The following is a 15,151-nucleotide window of genomic DNA, read 5'->3' as shown; positions in this document are numbered from 1 at the left end:
AGGCTAATTCCATTTCCTACTCTGAAGACTGTAAGAAAAACATCAGTGCTTAAAAAAAAACAGCTTAGGATTCTTGCTTTTATCTTAGAGAATGTGATTATTAATGGCTATTTTAGAAGTACTTTTAAATTTGGAGGCCCCTTTCCCCCCTCTCCTTTTTTATTCATGAATCCTGAAGCTGCAACAAGTCAGCCTTCTCCCCTTTCTTCCAGACTCTTCCCTCTTGGTATTTCAGACCCTCAGGCAAGTCTTTCATCCTCTTTCTGTATGCCGCAAAATAAAGGAGCCAGTTTGAGGCCTGGAGCTTTTTGTGTGTGTCAAAGGAAGGGATCCAGACTTCTTTAATGCAGCAGCACCCATTGGTCAATCCATCTTACTCCTTTTCGTAACCATCAGCCATCCCCTGACAAAGTCCCTTGGCGCTCCTTTCCTTGAAATCAAGGCCCAGGGAGGTCAGACAGCCTCTCTAGCTTTGCCAAGCATCACTCAGCCTCAGCTGAAGTAATGTTTACATATATGATCTTTCCATGCCATTTAAAACATGTAATGGATACTGTGAAAACAATAGGCATATTCAAGCTTCAATGCTGTGCGCAAATGAGAGAAATATTCCAATACTCATATCAGAGCCTAATAGGTATAATTTTGCTCATGATCGTGTAATGCGCAGCAGCTTTCCCCAGACTGCTGAGTAAAACAAAGAAGTGGTTGTCAACCTTTTCAGAATCAGATGTTAATGATATTTCGTGTCTTTGTTGAGTCTGTGGAAAGTAGCTACTGCACCTAGAAGGGAAATGACTTCCATACCAACCGCCCTCAGCCAAAGTCATTCGGACTAGGAAAGCTGGACTGAGTCCATATTTACATTTCGGAAAGAGGTGTGAAAGATTTCAAGACAGAATTCACTGAGCGGCCTCCCATTTGCTTTTCCCTATGATCAGTCTTATCAATGCCATGAGGGGTCTTATGATTTCCAACATATAGAAAGGGAGAACGTAATGTAAACAAAGGGCCGATGTGTTTTGGCAAAGGAGGAAAGTGTTTTCTGTGTTTTGTGTATTTTTGGAAACCTCTGAAATCCCGAAGTCATACATCTTCCAAGGTTTGGAGGAGGGTTTATTCAAGCATCGCCTGTTCTCAGCAGCTTGGAGAGCCGTGACTTTGCTGCATCTTTTGTAGCAAGGAACGTCTCGGTCTTTTTCTCAGAGCCAGTTGTAAAGATTGGCTGCAGTCACTGAATAGTTTGCTTTTCGCTTCTTCCCACACCCTCCTCTTGCCTCACTACTGTTAGGTTTTCATTTCAACAGAATTATTTTTTCATTTGTTTTAAGGAAAGATTTGAATTCCAATTTCAAGTCCATTCAAAAGTAGGGCCTCTTGGTACTATGCTCCAGCCGCTGGGGATTAGGCCTTTTTTTTTTTTTTTTTTAAGCATAATGTATATATATGTATAATTTTAATCTTAAATCTTTAGACATTGTACAACTGTTAAGATTCTGACAGAAAGCACTCTGAGGGTTGGACTTCCATCTTTTACGGAAGAATACAAGCCCTTCTAAAGTTTTAAAAAGTAGAAAACACACTAAAAATCACTTTTGAAATCCCACTTTCACAGTGATAGTGATACATGTTTACATAAAGATATTCCTGCAGTTGTCCAAGGTAAAATCAGGGAATATGTCTCCCATTATGTGTGCTCACTTATGAAGACTATGTCAGTTCATCTCTGTAACAGTGAATATTTTATTACAAAAATTAAGTCACAAGCAATATGTCAACGAATATGGAGCCTCTTATGTGTATAGATGTACCCATGTTAGAATTCCGTGTAAGTTCTAAAACGCTTTTTAGACATGATTGTGATTGTACAATGTGCTGAGTAAGACCTTTTCCAAATTTGGTCCATTAATGGGACTTTGGTACAACTAATTCAATCATTTCAGTTATTTTAAAGTCTAATTCCGATTCCTGCATCTTACTGCCTTGCTACTCAAAGTAAAGTTTGTTAACCAGCAGCGTCAGCAGCACCAGAAGACTTGCAGAAATGCAGATTCTTGGACTCCAAATAAGACTTCTTGAATCAAGTGCCAGAGCTGCTGGTCTACCGACTACACCTGAATAGCAAGGAGCCAGTGGGTCTTAAGTTAGGTGTTCAGGTCATTTTCAATGTTAGCCAGCTTTGGAAATATGTCTACATTTTTTTGTGGTCAGAAAGGTATTATTTATATATGATTAAATAATCTAATAATATCCTCTGTGTTATAATATGGTTTTCCAAAGAACCTACTTTAATTTTTAGGAGTGTGTTTTTGGCATAATCTAACTCTTAATTAATTAATTTATGAATTCCCAATACTATTGGAAAGATTATGCAAAACACTTTGTACATTTACAATCAAGGTGATTAACAACATAAATGAAATACTGAAATATCATTGGAAATCTGAAATAATAAAAATTTCTAATAGTAATAGGTAATATTTATATATTACTGAGTATGTGCTAAGCATTTTTCTAAGCACTTTACATATAGTAATTAAACCTTCCTGACACTCCTAGGAGATGTCTTATTATTATGCCCACTTTACAGAGGAGGAAACTGAGGCAAAGGAAGGTAGTGACTTGCCCAAGTTCACTGGGCTAGAATGTGGAGGAACCATGATTGGTTTGATTGCCCTTTAGGTGATGATTAAGCGATGACTTACATCTGGGATTGGCCTTTGGTGGTCTGCATACCATTTTATTTTACATGTAAAGGTAATGAGACCCAGAAAAGCCACGGGACTTCCTTAACATCCCAGATAAATTAGTGGTAGTTGGGAATATAGCTCAGGTCCCTTATAGTTTGAACATTTGTGTTTTATAACCTCCTTGGGAAATAGGCAGGTGCCCTAATGTCACACCAACGACGGCCCTATTTTGTCTCATTATTTCAAGGAAAAAGGTTGGTATAAGTGCAGGTGTGAATGCCCATAAATTGGATGCTTGTTGTGTGGCTGAACTGCTCCCTTTCTTTTTTAGGCCTCTACTCGACCTTGTCTGGTTGAGTCCTGCTGCACTAGCCACCCTGATTTGTGTTATTTGTTGACCGAGGCTGGAGAGCTGAGGCCATGTTTTCTTCTTCTTTATGACTCTGAGAATTACCATGGAACCTGACACATGGTAAGCCCTTAGGAAATCATCCTGTGGACAGTGACTACTACTCATCACCACTTCAGGTATGTGATCCAGGTGGGGTGTGAGGCCCAGGTGGCTTGGGCAGGAATGGAAGGAATGAAGCTAAAGATGGACATGGGGAGACGAGGAGTAGTTTGGCCACTGGTGGTGGTGGCAGGGATTTGTGCACACAACGTTTAGGTGGTTGCCTATTTCTGCCCTACATTTCTTCATTTGTTTAATTTTTGCTTTAGTTGTAAATTCTGAAAGGCAGAAACTCCTTTTCTTTATTCCTTTATACAGTGCCTGGCTTTATACCACACACAGAGAAGAACTGGTGAATGCTTGGGGGGACAATAATGAAACTATTAATCTGCACCTTGAAGTATTTATAATATTACCTTTTTCTAGAAATACTGTTTATGAAGAATTTCATTTATTCATCTAGGTAAATGAATTAAGCACTAGATGAATTAGTGGCCAAGGTCACAGGGAATAATTAAAACACAGATGTTTCAGTTCTTACTAGTTTGTCGTTCTAAAATAAGTCACAATTACTTTTAATGATCAAGTGAGCCCTACTAGTCCAAAGAGGGTATGCTCAGGTGTTTCCCAGTTATTTTTGGGAGTCTCCAAAGGGTTGGCCCATCCATCCTCATGAACCAAACTGTCAGCTGAAGTTATTGCGTGGCTCCTGCCTATTCTTCTTCTCCTGCTCTAACTTGCACTTTCCCACAATTGCTGTCTGCCAAGCCGCTTGGGGAAGCGTCATGGCTGCTGTCTGGGATGTGAACACCAAGGGGCCTATCCATGCCAAGAGCGCTGCCTCCGGACACTCCCACTCATCACCCCTGGCTTGCAGCGGTAGGAATGCCTTGTTCTGCTCTCCAAGAAAACTCATTAGAAAAAAAGGGTCTTTCTCTATCAAATTTACTTTTGAAAATGAATCTATTTTGAGATGATTATGATTCACATGCAATTGTAAGATATCATACAAGGAGATTTTACTTCGTGGTTTCCACTGACACCACTGACAGGACAGTGGCCTTGTTACCAGTGGGTGGGGCTGAAGGTCCTGACCCTTTACTGGTCCTCCCTTGACACCCACATCCGTGTGGAAAGGGATGGCATGCTTCTCTACTCTGAGATGAAAGTCTATACTCTCCGCTGGGCTTTTGCTGGTATGGGTAGTTTTTTTCTGTGGTGTTTGGCTGAAGTAGGGAGATTGTTGTGTAAAAGTTTTCCGTTTCTCTAGGCTGCTCCTTTCAGTCTCCTTGACTAGATACAATATGCTTCGTGGAGGCTTTTTTTTTTTTTCTTTGTCTGCACTCGTTGATGTTTCTGGGTTGTAGCTTCTTTAGCTTCAATTCTGGGATATATGAGGTGCCAGGAAAGCCTCGGGTGCTCCCCAGCATGCCATTCCAAAGCCCCAGCAACTCTGCCATCTTTGCTTTACCTTTCACTGTTTTCTTAAATTACTTTTATATATAATGTTCATGGTTGTTATTTGTATTAGTGGGAGGATTAGGGAAAAGTATGCCTACTCCATCTTTTTGAAAGTGGAAGCCTTTATTAGATACTAACACATACTATAAAGATATAGAAAATTTAGCAAATTAATCATTCAATCCATTGATTTTTGGTAAATAGGCATTTGGCCAATTGATGCTTGGGGAGTTGCTCTAGAACTGTTACAATAGATATGAACGACTGCTAGGGAAGACTGGCTGGAAGAATTTGTAAGCTGAATGGAGCTGTGCTGGAATATTCTTTAGAAGATTCTCCTTGAGTGGCCGTAGAAAACTAAAAGAGTAGTAAGAATACTTAATATTTATAGGAATTTACAGTTACAAAGTGCTTTCTTCAATAGCTGATATGTTGCAGATTGGTATTAGCCCACCAGGTGTCTCTTTGTGAGCAGTAACTATAGTTTAAAATTAACAGTTTTGGCCAGGGTGCCGTGGCTCACGCCTGTAATCCCAGCACCTTGGGAGGCCGAGGCAGGTGGATCACGAGGTCAAGAGATTGAGACCATCCTGGCCAACATGGTGAAATCTTGTCTCTACTAAAAATACAAAAATTAGCTGGGCATGGTGGTGCATGCCTGTAGGCCCAGCTACTTGGGAGGCTGAGGCAGGAGACTCGCTTGAACCCAGGAGGCGGAGGTTGCAGCAAGCTGAGATCACGCCACTGCACTCTAGCCTGGCGACAGCAAGACTCCATCTAAAAAAATGAAATAAAATAAATAACAGTTTTAATGGTAACTAAGACAAATTTTGGGTTCTTAGATAGATCTTTGGGAATAAGAAGAGTTAACTAATGCTGAGTCACTAAGCAAACTGAATTATTAATATTTCCTTTCAAAAGCAACCAACCAATTTGTAGTTGTTGACCTTTCATTTCCAAAGGCTGCTGCTACATCTATAGTAATGATTGATAATGTTGGATTTTACTGTAAGACCATAAAACTTATTGTTCCTTGAATAAAGTCACACTAGAGGTTGCAAAGCAGTGACCCGCTAATTGCATTCAGTGCATTTTTACAGGTATTTCATACCATGAAGTGTTAAAAATGTTTGAGAAAGCATTAAACTCATTAGGTTTTACATAACAGTAAAGATTTCTGCCTTATTCTGAAAAAAACATATTGGATAACCTAGTAATGATTGACCCGCATTCCTTTGGCCAAATGTAGATTTGAGCCAAGATCTGGCTAAGTCCAACTGGTCTCACTTATGTGTTATCTGTTTCAATATGAATGAATAAGTTTGAATAATTTTCACAGAATGCTTGTGAAGTAGGTGCATCCCATAGATACAGTGCTGCAAGAAAAGAATATGCTATGAGATTTCCAGAATTATATCCAAAGCTGTTTTCTCATTAAAAATAAAAATATTTCCTGCCATGTTTCAGGGGTTATAATACAAGAACTAGAATCAGGAATCAATTTATCATCTTTTTAGTGGATCTCATAATTATTTTGATATTGTCTTATCTTTGTTAGTGCATTTTAAGTGTCAGCTACATGCGTCAATAGACTATGTGTACAACATGATCTTTAAATGAGGAACATGTTAAAGAAACATGTTTCTTTAAATGAGGTTTTTATTAGATTCACATCCTAGAAAAAAATAATATTTATTGGCTTCCTATATGGTAAGCACTGTGCTAAGTTACTGTCAAAACGTACCTTACAGAATCCCCCAGATAACCTAATGTTTATTGAGAAGAAGATTAAGTGATTTGTCCAAAATTTACACACAGAAAACTAAGAGAGTGAGTATACCCACTCTCTTATCTCTTTCTTATTAAAGAAAAAGATACCTACTCTCTTATCTTTTCTTATTAAAGAAAACTTGGAAACCAATCAACTTTTCTTTAAACCTTTACCTTATTTTTCTTAATTTCTCCCTCCATTTCAGTTTAATTCATTTACAATTTGTCCTTGATTGGTGCTATACACCAGTAAAGGAACCATCCCATGAACCATCTTTTGTAACTCAAGACTGCTTTTCTTAGAAGGCAAATTGTGTAGTAGAAGTTGAAGGTATTTTTTCTCAGATACTACATTTATTTTTCTTTTTTCCTACTATTGTCCTTCCCAAAGCTCCCTATCCATTCCATTCCTTAAAATCCTGTGAGTTTGAGCATGTCTGTTCTCTCTGTCATCACTGCAGTGTCTCAGAACCTCATGCCATATGTTTTCAGGTGCATGAAGAACCAAGACATAAAAACCTGGAATTTGTCATTACCCATTTGGCCTCTGCTCCATCAAATCCAGTAGCTGGCCTCAAGGAGAGATCAGTCCTTGACTCCTCAAAAGAATCACTTCTCTCCATTATAAATGTGGTTAATTGGAAAATTCTAGTTTTTTTTTTAATTTTTTTTTTTTTTTAGGTGAAAGGTTTTGCTTCACTTGGATAGGAACCAAGCCAGCCACATGGAAAGAAAAATAACTTGGTGAGTGGCAAAATAAGAAACTGTGATCCTTGTGTGCCTTTGGATGGCTTTTTTTTTTGGATAAGAGTCACCATCTCTTTGAACTTCAGTTTACAGCTCTTACAGTGGGAATATCCTTGGCTCTATTATAAGATTTAAGAATATAATGAATATGCACATGATAAGTAAATCCTTGTACCAGGAAAGGAGCTCTTTGGAATATTTCCCTTTCCTGACCACAAAGAAATGTTGTTGACTGATCTGTCATTCTTCACAAAATTAGTGATTTCTCCTCTTCTCACTCCATGTACTAATCCATTTGTGAAAATATGTTGAGTATGTTAAAGTGTTAGATGATGGCCTTGCTGTAGAAACAAATTGGCCAACAAAAGCCAATGATGTTGTTTCCCATATTTGCCATTCCATCCCTAAGGGCTTGTCTTAGATCCACTGTCTCACGTGAGAACAAAACACACTACTGAGAAATATGGCACAACCAATGATAGGATCAGAGTGAAGATATCAGCCAAACTTGGAATAAGAATTCTATTTATCTGTGTATTACTGGTGACAACACTTTCTGAAGAGAACAAAATACCAGAGAAGAGAGACACACATTCTCTGCTTAACACTGAGGCCAGTGGAAGAGGAGAGGGTCTGGCAGAACCTCTGGTTGAACTATTTAATAGGTATTATCTGTTGTCAAGTATTCTTCTCCCACTTTGATGGAATAAAAAGAATATAGTCTCAGCCTTTCATGAGAAGTGGAACAATGCTTGGCTGATATTGTCAAACAACATACTGGCTAAATTAAAAACTGTTGCATGTGTAAATGAATCAAGATTAATAAGCTGAAAGAATGTTTATTTCCTTTTAGAAACTACAGGAATATTATACAATTGTAGTTGTCACTCAAATACTAAAGTTGTTTGGGTGCTTCAACGTGGTCAATGAATTTGTTCAAATTGTCTTTCTAGAACGATTCAACTTGAAGAAGTGTCAGGGATTTCATAGTCCCCAGAGTGGCCTTTGTAAACCTACTTTGTTAATAACATGAGGGTTATATTCTTCTAATCATAGTGTGAAATACACTTCCCTGAAGAATAAAATAAATCTTTTTAGAATGATTTAAGTAAGGATCATGTCTAGAAGCAAAGTAGTTAATAAATGCTTTAGCTTCCTTGGGCCTTTGTGTTTCTGTCAGACCCAGAGGAAAATACCACAGATGATGAGTAGACATGGGATACTGCAGTTTTGTGACAATCTTTTCTTTGTGTACACGCATTTTCAGAGTATCTCCACCACTGAATTTAGGAATTTAACCAGGAAATAGACAAAAAAGTAGAAAATGCCCTCTGGAAAAATTGTCACACAAGAAGTATAACGGAACCTCTGGTTCCAAAGTATGACTTCTTGTACCTCATTGGAAAAGGACTCCTAAATTCTATGTGTACCCATTTCATGATAAGATTTCATAGCAGTTCTGAAGATGATTATTATAATAATTAGCAATTTATCTTTGTTCATTATTCATAGGTTTGCTATTTTGCTGAAGTTCAAGATTTGGTCATAATATAGCAATTGGTAAAATGTATAAAAAGTTTGACTAAATGTGTTGGACATGAAGTAGCAGCAGGAATTAAAATGTTGGCCACACCTTCCCCCCAAAAAAAATTTTATGAAGAACTGAAAGAAGTGATCTTTAGTCTCTCTTGCATTAAATATGGGGTGGTGCATTCTTTGAGTCTTTTTCCTGATGCTGAGGTAGTCTAACCTATAGTCCTAATTTTGTCAATTATTCATACCTTTAACAATCAGACAAATCTTTCCTCTTTGCTGAGACATCAAACAATATCAACATATTATTAAAAATTATCAACATTGTGAGCAAAGTAGAGCTTCTACTTCTCTCCAGAAACATCCGTGACACAATTCGTGGAAAATCAACAGCTTTGTTAGCACACATGGTAAAATTACACAGCATCTCCATCACCTTTAAAGAAACCTCCCTGATATAATTCTGTTAGGTCCCTAAGTCACATTTTCTCCTTTCTAAGGTATATATAAGGAGATACAAAAAAATGATTTTTGTACTTTGATTCAGATATTGTTGTGAGATTACAAATATAATATGAATGCCATTGAAGGCTGGTTCTTTTGTACTTTGATTCAGATATTGTTGTGAGATTACAAATATAATATGAATGCCATTGAAGGCTGGTTCTTTCTAATGCTGGCCATATTGCTAACATATGAGTGACCACTGGAGGGGTTAATTAATGGCCACAGTTTTAAAGATCACATTCATGTGATTTAATCACCTTTAAATGCCTGCAGAACAATTAAGAGATCTGTCCAGTCTCTTGAGGTGCTTCACATAATAAAACATTATGACAGGCTTAGGGATATTGGATTTTATAGTGTCTTTATACAAAATATACCACATCAGTCATCTCTAACTGATAAAGCTTTAATTAGTCAGGTTACTTAAATGTGAAATGGTGGCCTAATGGAGCTTTACACCTGAAAATAGCCAGGCAAAAGAGAACATATGAATAACAAGATGTTTGCTCCACAGAGAGATGATGGACAAGTCCATATCTTTAGTGTTTTTGAAAAAAATTTAGTAAAGTGGTAGAAACACTTTATTTGGCCTTATTTTCTTTCTTTAGCGTTATTACTTTACTTGGCTAAGGTAAACATTCTGAAGATTAGTTTGTAAAGTGAAGAAATCAACATGGTCAAAATTCAAAATTACCTCAAACTGATTAGTTCAAACATCTATGCAGCATAATATTAATATTAAACTAGCATTAGAAATTAATTCATTATATGTTCAAGAGGCTATGACAAAACCACCATCTTCATGCAACGGTAGAAAGGTCGTACAACTTTTGGAAGGTGATTTGGAAATGTGTACCTCCAACCAACTAATTCCGCTGCTGGGATATTACATTAAGAAAATAATCCAAAATATAGGGGAAAGAACTGTATCTACTAATGTATGCATAGCAACATTATTTATACTAGTAACAATTGGAAATAAATTGAATGTCCAAAAACAAGTTAGTTTATATTATGGCATGTCACATAGCTTTCAAGTTATAATTATGATGTCTATTTGTCAGCATGAAAAATGCTTTTCTCATAATGTTAAGTGAAAAAGTTACAGAAAACTATATACATACTGCTGTTACAAATATTATTACTAAAGTATTTATTGTTTATTATTTATACAGACGTTTGCTTAGGAAAGATTTGAAGATTTTTAAAAGTTCATATACAAGAAAATAAACTTGAAGGAAACAATTATGTTTTGGGGAGTGTTTTATTTTTCATTTTTTAATGTATTCTCATTTTTATAAAGAAAATTATAATCAAAAATAAATTCTACTGTGTACAATAACCTCACCTTCATTCCATAGACAGAAATTTAGATAGAGGAAATCATACAGAATGATGAGAAGAAGAAAAGAAAAAGAAGTCAAGTTGAAAGCTGAATGACAAAGTAATGGATAAGGAAATAATATAAGCATGAAGAGAATATTCTAGTGGATGCCAGGCAAATATGGCAGATACCTAGATGGCCTTGAAATTCACTGCAGAAAGTTGAAATTTGGTGATAAGTTAAATGGGGAAATTGTAAAAACGAACACACACACACACACACACACAAGCTAGATGGTATGGTAGAAACATATGAAAGTAAATTAACAAGAAGGCAAATGGAGAGATGATGAACAATACATCACCTGATTCCCCTCCAGCTTTTTGAACAATTCTCCCAGCTGAGTAGTAAGATAGGTTATCAGCACCTTAGAACTTGGGTCAGAGCCAGAAGTCATCCCAAGGAAACTTGGCTGAGTAGAAACCTATTCAGAGAATTGAAGATAGAAGTCTATTTAAACAAATTATAAAATATTGAGCTGAAGTAGTGGACACTTGTGAAAAGAACATTCATAGTCCACCATTATAACTTTGAAAGAGCAATGGTATCCCCAAAATAGCAAGTTACCCTTGAATTGACCTTGGCAGAGTAAAAAAAAAAAAAAAAAAAAAAAAGGCTGCAATTAAACATTCACTTTTTGGGACTTCATATAATGGTTTACTTGGTATAAAGTTTCAAGCTTTCATCTATTTACCATAGGTGTCTTCATATAATTAATAAATAATACACATGTACTTCTGTATCTGTATGTTTATAAGGAGAAGGAAGTATTCATTGAAGTTAAAAGATTAGATGACAAGAATAAATGTATTCTTTTATTTCTGTTTAAAATTGTTTATTTTTAATTGCTGTAGATGCACAAGTTTTACATATTTATGGGGTACATGTGATATTGATACAAGCCTAAGATGTGTAATGATCAAACTGGGGTAATTGGGGTATCCATCACCTCAAGCATTTATCATTTCTTTGTGCTAGGAACATTCCAGTCCCACTCTTTTAATTATTTTGAAATAAAATACATTTTTCTTAACTGTAGTTGCCCTATTGTGCTACTGAACACTAGATTTTTTTTTTATACTTTAAGTTCTAGGGTACATGTGCACAATGTGCAGGTTTGTTACATATGTATACATGTGCCATGTTGGTGTGCTGCACCCAGCAACTCGTCATTTACATTAGGTATTTCTCCTAATGCTATCCCTCCCTCCTCCCCCCACCCCACAACAGGCCCTGGTGTGTGATGTTCCCCACCCTGTGTCCAAGTGTTCTCACTGTTCAGTTCCCACCTATAAGTGAGAACATGCGGTGTTTGGTTTTCTGTCCTTGGATAGTTTGCTCAGAATGATGGTTTCCAGCTTCATCTATGCCCCTGCAAAGAACATGAACTTATCCTTTTTTATGGCTGCATAGTATTCCATGGTATATATGTGCCACATTTTCTTAATCCAATCTATCATTGATGGACATTTGGGTTGGTTCCAAGTCTTTGCTGTGGTGAATAGTGCCGCAATAAACATACGTGTGCGTGTGTCTTTATAGTAGCATGATTTATAATACTTTGGGTATATACCCAGTAATGGGATCGCTGGGTCAGATGGTATTTCTAGTTGTAGATCCTTGAGGAATTGCCACACTGTCTTCCACAATGGTTGAACTAGTTTACAGTCCCATCAACAGTGTAAAAGTATTTCTCCACATCCTCTCCAGCACCTGTTGTTTCCTGATTTTTTAATGATTGCCATTCTAACTGGTGTGAGATGGTATCTCATTGTTGTTTTGATTTGCATTTCTCTAATGGGCAGTGATGATGAGCATTTTTTCATGTGTCTGTTGGCTGCATAAATGTGTTCTTCTGAGAAGTGTCTGTTCATATCCTTTGCCCACTTTTTGATGGGGTTGTTTGAGTTTTTCTTGTAAATTTGTTTAAGTTCTTTGTAGATTCTGGATATTAGCCCTTTGTCAGGAGGGTAGATTGTAAAAATTTTCTCCCATTCTGTAGGTTGCCTGTTCACTCTGATGATAGTTTCTTTTGTTGTGCAGAAGCTCTTTAGTTTAATTAGGTCCCATTTGTCGATTTTGGCTTTTGTTGCCATTGCTTTTGGTGTTTTAGTCATGAAGTCTTTGCCCATGCCTAGGTCCTGAATGGTATTGCCTAGGTTTTCTTTTAGGGTTTTTATGGTTTTAGGTCTAACATTTAAGTCTTTAATCCATCTTGAATTAATTTTTGTATAAGGTGTAAGGAAGGGATCCAGTTTCAGTTTTCTACTATGGCTAGCCAGTTTTCCTAGCACCATTTATTAAATAGGGAATCCTTTCCCCATTTCTTGTCAAGTTTGTCAGGTTTGTCAAAGATCAGATGGTTGTAGATGTGTGGTATTATTTCTAGGGCTCTGTTCTGTTCCATTGGTCTATATCTCTATTTTGGTACCAGTACCATGCTGTTTTGGTTACTGTAGCCTTGCAGTATAGTTTGATGTCAGGTAGCATGATGCCTCCAGCTTTGTTCTTTTGGCTTAGGATTGTCTTTGCAATGTGGGCTCTTTTTGGTTCCATATGAACTTTAAAGTAGTTTTTTCCAATTCTGTGAAGAAAGTCATTGGTAGCTTGATGGGGATGGCATTGAATCTATAAATTATCTTGGGCAGTATGGCAATTTTCATGATATTGATTCTTCCTGTCCATGAACATGGAATATTCTTCCATTTGTTTGTGTCCTCTTTTATTTCATTGAGCAGTGGTTTGTAGTTCTCTGTGAAGAGGTCCTTCACATCCTTTGTAAGCTGGATTCCTAGGTATTTTATTCTCTTTGAAGCAATTGTGAATGGGAGTTCACTTGTGATTTGGCTCTCTGTTTGTCTGTTATTGGTGTATAGGAATGTTTGTGATTTTTGTACATTGATTTTGTATCCTGAGACTTTGCTGAAATTGCTTATCAGCTTAAGGAGATTTTGGGCTGAGACGATAGGGTTTTCTAAATATAGAATCATGTCATCTGCAAACAGGGACAATTTGACTTCCTCTTTTCCTAATTGAATACCCTTTATTTCCTTCTCCTGCCTGATTGTCCTGGCCAGAACTTCCAACACTATGTTGAATAGGAGTGGTAAGAGGGGGCATCCCTGTCTTGTGCCAGTTTTCAAAGGGAATGCTTCCAGTTTTTGTCCACTCAGTATGATATTGGCTGTGGGTTTGTCATAAATAGCTCTTATTATTTTGAGATACGTTTCATCAATACCTAATTTGTTGAGAGTTCTTAGCATGAAGGGCTGTTGAATTTTGTCAAAGGCCTTTTCTGCATCTATTGAGATAATCATGTGGTTTTTGTCTTTGGTTCTGTTTATATATTGGATTATGTTTATTGATTTGCGTATGTTGAGCCAGCCTTGCATCCCAGGGATGAAACCCACTTGATCATGGTGGATAAGCTTTTTGATGTGCTGCTGGCTTCGGTTTGCCAGTATTTTATTGAGGATTTTTTCATCGATGTTCATCAGGGATATTGGTCTAAAATTCTCTTTTTTTGTTGTGTCTCTGCCAGGTTTTGGTATCAGGATGATGCTGGCCTCATAAAATGAGTTAGGGAGGATTCCCTCTTTTTCTGTTGATTAGAATAGTTTCAGAAAGAATGGTACCAGCTCCTATTGTACCTCTGGTAGAATTCGGCTGTGAATCCTTCTGGTCCTGCACTTTTTTTGGTTGGTAGGCTATTAATTATTGCCTCAATTTCAGAGCCTGTTATTGTTCTATTCAGGGATTTAACTTCTTCCTGGTTTAGTCTTGGGAGGGTGTATGTGTCCAGGAATTTATCTGTTTCTTCTAGATTTTCTAGTTTATTTGCATAGTGGTGTTTATAGTATTCTCTGACAATAGTTTGTATTTCTGTGGGATCAGTGGTGATATCCCCTTTATCATTTTTTATTGCGTCTATTTGATTCTTCTCTCTTTTATTCTTTATTAGTCTTGCTAGCAGTCTATCTATTTTGTTGATTTTTTCAAAAAACCAGCTTCTGGATTAATTGATTTTTTGAAGGGTTTTTTTGTGTCTCTATCTCCTTCAGTTCTGCTTTGATCTTAGTTATTTCTTGCCTTCTGCTAGCTTTTAAATTGGTTTGCTCTTGCTTATCTAGTTCTTTTAATTGTGATGGTAGGGTGTTGATTTTAGATCTTTCCTGCTTTCTCTTGTGGGCATTTAGTGCTATAAATTTCCCACTACACACTGCTTTAAATGTGTCCCAGAGATTCTGGAATGTTGTGTCTTTTTTCTCATTGGTTTCAAAGAACATCTTTATTTCCACCTTCGTTTGGTTATTTACCCAGTAGTCATTCAAGAGCAGGTTGTTCAATTTCCATGCAGTTGTGTGGTTTTGAGTGAGTTTCTTAATCCTGAGTTCTAATTTGATTGCACTGTGGTCTGAGAGACAGTTTGTTACAATTTTTGCTCTTTTGCATTTGCTGAGGAGTGCTTTACTTCCAACTATGTGGTACATTTTGGAATAAGTGTGATGTGGTTCTGAGAAGAATGTATATTCTGTTAATTTGGGGTGGAGAGTTCTATAAATGTCTATTAGGTCCACTTAGTGCAGAGCTGAGTTCAAGTCCTGGATA

The 15,151-nt window shown here is 36.9% G+C and overlaps 1 long non-coding RNA gene across 1 annotated transcript in view; it reads left to right on the top strand.

The window, feature by feature from the left end:
- LOC134739955 (uncharacterized) overlaps positions 1-15,151 on the top strand; it is a 194,382-nt gene that overhangs the window by 111,535 nt on the left and 67,696 nt on the right. The window contains exons 5-6 of the long non-coding RNA XR_010127117.1: positions 3,022-3,218; positions 7,054-7,116. This is a non-coding gene — a long non-coding RNA (uncharacterized LOC134739955). The remainder of the gene's footprint in view (positions 1-3,021; positions 3,219-7,053; positions 7,117-15,151) is intronic.

Source organism: Pongo pygmaeus, chromosome 7 (genome assembly GCF_028885625.2).
Source record: "Pongo pygmaeus isolate AG05252 chromosome 7, NHGRI_mPonPyg2-v2.0_pri, whole genome shotgun sequence".
NCBI classification, from domain to species: domain Eukaryota; kingdom Metazoa; phylum Chordata; class Mammalia; order Primates; family Hominidae; genus Pongo; species Pongo pygmaeus.
This window is presented reverse-complemented; position numbering and strand designations above follow the sequence as displayed.